Source organism: Corapipo altera, unplaced genomic scaffold (genome assembly GCF_003945725.1).
Source record: "Corapipo altera isolate COAL_440 unplaced genomic scaffold, ASM394572v1 151, whole genome shotgun sequence".
NCBI lineage: Eukaryota > Metazoa > Chordata > Aves > Passeriformes > Pipridae > Corapipo > Corapipo altera.
Window position 1 is genome coordinate 1,072,359 of NW_020884976.1, and position 4,496 is coordinate 1,076,854.

Sequence of the window (4,496 nt, forward strand, 5' to 3'; positions counted from 1 at the left end):
AGGCAAGTCATGAAGAGCTGTCCAAGGAGCTGTGCAGAGTTATTGCCCCTCATGCTCCTGATCCTAAACTGCACAAAGATTCCCTGTGGAGCAGGGGCCATGTCTGACTATGGATTTATGGGCCATGACCCTATGGAAACCTGCCAAGGATGGAGTAATTCGTGTGACAGCCAACCCTGATGTTCAGGTTTTAATCTAATTCTGCAGCACCATCAGGGTCTGTCACTGCTTTGCTGGGAAATTGTGTGTTCCCCTCTTTGGGGGAAATATTTTCAGACCTAATGATGCTCAGTGCTGCTTATTATTCTCACCAGTGTAGCACATATTGCATCAGTGTCATAATCCAGTGATCTTAACAACAAGAAATCACCAGAGTTGTTGGGAGGCAAGAAAGTAGGAAATTACTTGTTACTGAAAGAGTGGGGTGTGAAGTCCCAATGTCTTTCCACATCTGTTTTCATTACAGCAAATATTATCCACTCAGACATTCCCTGTGCAGCACAGCAGAGCCCCAAAGCTTTGGAAACTACATCCTTAAATGAGATACAAAGTTAGGAATCAAAGAGTCATTAATGATCATTATGTTTAATAATCTCAGTCCCACGGGTGACAGTGGGACTGCACGTTGTTCCGACAGGTAATTCGTTTTCCTGGGAACTGCGAGTGCCAAACCCCTGTGAGAGGGAACTGGAGGCACTGCTGGGTTTGGGGGCCTTCAGGATATATTTAGGAAAGTGTGTTTTGAAAAGGTGTGAGTCAGGCTGAGTTTGGGAGGAGTAAATCACGGCAGACAAACACGATTACTCTCCAATGAAATAACCAACAGTGTGGGTAGAGGGACCAACAAATTCCATAAATATGGGGGGGGGGTTTTCTCATGTAGCTTGTCTTGATGCAGTTTCCCACAGTGAATTATCACCCAGCCTTTTAATCCTGGTTTGTAATTGAGCTGTGCAGTATCACTGCCTCACAGAGGTTGTGTGAGGGTGGGGATTAGGGGATGGCACCCCAAGAGATGCCAGCCCTACATCAGCTTTGGACATCCTCTGCTTGACCTCTCCGTGCTGGCACCACCAGCAGGTATCACTGGCACTGGGACAGTTTTCACTTCAGGTGAGAACAGCTGGAAGACTTTATTCAGTTAAATTTGGCCTCCTGCAATTGGACTGGGGACCTGCCCCCTCGGCTCCGTCCTCAGGAGCTGTCCCTCACAGCCTGGAGAGGACAGGACAAGCAGAGAGCAAACCCTTCTGGAAAGCTCTGCCACTCTGCCATCAGGAATGGCCTGATCCTAAAGGGAAGGGCTCTGGCCATGCCAGCTGACCTGGAAATGTCCGGCTGGATGCTTTGGCATGGACTCCTAAATGAAAGACAGAGAGAAGCTGGTGTTGTTCCAGGGCACTTTTTATTCACATTGAGGGATGTTTTCTTCCTGGGGCAGCATTTGGGGTCTGCCCTCATCCAGGGGCTTTGGATCAGACTCTCATTAACCTCAGGATAAATACAGGTTTATTCTTCCAACACGAAGAAAGAACCCAATAAATGAGAACAGGACAAGCCAAAGCTGCTGAGTTAATGAGAGAAATGAAAGGGTCTGTAAGGAGGGATGAAAGAAATGTTCATAGAACGACAGAACCACAGGATGATTTGGGTTGGAAGGGAACTTAAACATCTTGTTCCACTCCCTGGAAAGGCAGGGACACCTTCCACCATCCCAGGTTGCTCCAAGCCCCATCCAACCTGGCTTTGGAACTTCCAGGGATGGGGCAGTGTGGTGGGGGAAAAAAAGTTTTCCCCCTGAAGTTATAAAATGGTAACCCCCCAGGGGGTGGTTACCCTTGGGGTTGAGCCAATGAGCACTTCTGCAAAATATAAACATATCACCCAGACTGGAAAAGAAGGGTTGTAGTGGTAGCTGTAGTTGGAGAAGAGGTGGCCATGTTCTGAGGCCACGAGGAGAAGGGGCAGGAGCCCTGCTGGGGGGCTATGGCTCCCCCAGCCCCCAGCAGAGGGGCTACAAGAGCTTGGAACAGTGTTAAACTGGGCCAGGTTCTGTAGCTGAATGCTGAAGGAGTTTCTCCACTGTGAGCAGCAGCAGGAGATACTGAAAAGCGGCACCAGAGTAGCAGTGGACTGAGAACAGTGGCAGAGAGCCAGAAGAGATAATAACAAGCAGCAAAGACAGGCATGCAGCAACACAGAGAGCACTCCTGCAAGGAGAGAGAGAAAGAGAAAGAGAGCCGGCACAGAGCAGGACTAAGCTCTACAGAGAGACAGAGTTTGGGTAAGAACTGAAACAAACTCCCCAAACCCCTCTGAGACCTCCTAGAGAGGAGGAGCAAATGGACTCTTACTTGAGAGGAGTCCTGGAGTGCTACAGCACTGAAAAGAGAGGAGCTGAGAAGCTCAAGGCATCTCGGAGGTGGACCAGGGCGGCTGAAGGGATGTGGAGAAGGGCTTCCCCCCATCCCCCCGCTGATCAGAGCACAGGAGCTCTGTAAGGGAATTTGAATCCCCTGAAGATAGGGACCATCATGAAGACTCTGCATTTTGTGATATGACATGGTGAAGTGACCTTTGTCTGGGTGAACACAGCCCACGGAAGAGAAGACCCTCACTAGGAGTCGAAGGGCCAAGAGGGGCTTGGAGCTCCCCCTCAGGTGTACTGGCAGAGATCCAGCTACAGCTGCTGCAGAGAAGGAGAGAGGCTGATGCCCTAGAGACACTGCTGCTCTGAGAGTGGAAAGGATCTCTTCCTTCTTCCCTCCTGGACTTTTATTTGGAGAGAGAAGAGATTTGATCCATTGTAAATACTGCTTTATCATGGTAGTTAGTTGAGATTGTGTGTGTAATGTATTGTAATATTTATTTGTACAGTCATTGTAATATATAATCCCTTCCCCCCATTTTGAGTCTCATGTGGTGTCTGGAACACCCATCTCACACTGGGTTAGGATGAGGGAGGGGGGCTTGGACTCAAGAATTGGATTTTGGGGTTCTCAAACCATTACAGGCAGCCACAGCTTCCACAGGGAGAGGAGCTGAGCCTGAGTGATGACACCAAAGACCACTCTGTGGTTTTTCAGCCTGACTCATCCCAATGGCCAAGAAACACCTTCCTCTCAAAAAAAAATGCAGAAGGTGTTTCAATCAATTCTCAGTGATTTTGAAAATGAAATAAAACCAGGTAAAACTATACAGAAGGTAAAAGATTTTACTCAGTTATTCTGTAAGACACTGACAGCCATACATATTATCCCACTCTATTACTGCTCTGTCAAGGAATCATATAAACTAATAGCATTAAAATGAAGCCCCTATAAAGTGAGATAAAAGTGAGATGCAATTCACATTGTGAAATGTGGAATTTCGAGACAATTTTAGACCGCTGAGAATTAAATGTGTTCCCAAAAAAAGTATCCTCTCCGGGGAAGGAAGAGGTAGAGAAGTGAAAATTGTTGCTTCACTGCCACCCACAGAACACTGGCAGATTTTTTTACTGAAGAGCCTTAACAAGCTGCTCGTTGAGGGTTTGCAAGAGGGAAGAAATCTGAAATAACTCCCAGTGCTGTGGGCTGGGCTTGTTCCCTCCTTTGTATGTCACAGGTGCCATTCTCAGGCCTCATATCCCTGCACAGGCTGGCCAGTGGAAATCATGGAATCATAGAATCATGGAATTCTTTGGGTTGGAAGGGAGTTAAAAATCATTTAGTGCCACCTCTCTGCCATGGGCAGGGACACCTTCCACTGGACCAGGTGGCTCCAAGAGTGACCACCAGAACAAAGGGACACCAGCACTTCCCTCTCTCACATATAAAACCAACTGCAAATATTACTAATATTTAAGCATGAAAGTACTAATTATGTCATTGGAAGCAGTGAATATTAAGCACTAAAACTGGACAGCACAGGGAAATATCAACCACACAGAATCATAGAATTCCAGAATGTTTTGGGCTGGAAGAGACCTTAAAAGCTCATCTTGTTCCACCCCCTGCCATGGGCAGGGTCACCTTCCACTAGCCCAGGTGGCTCCAACCTGGCCTTGGACACTTCCAGGGATCCAGGGGCAGCCACAGCTTCTCTGGGCAACCTGTGCCAGGGCCTCACCACCCTCACAGGGAACAATTCTTTCCCAATATCCCACCTAACCTTGTCCTCTGGCAATTTAAAACCATTGCCCTTGTCCTGTCACTATCTATCCATATAAAAAAATCCCTCTCCCTCCTCTCCTTATGGCACTGGAAAGGCCTTCGAGATCTCCCCACAGCTTTCCCTTATCCATGCTGAACACCTCCAGCTGAAATACACATTCCAGAATTTATCAGGAAAATTGAGACACCAAGCCTCTGTTTATCTGAGTTTTTTCATCTTCAAAAGAAATAACAACCTGATTAATTAGTATCTGCAAAGTGTGAGACAGAAAATGCTGATGTTCTACCCAGACAGGGCTGTATCCCTGGATCTTCCCTCCCCTGCAACACTGGGGCAGTTTG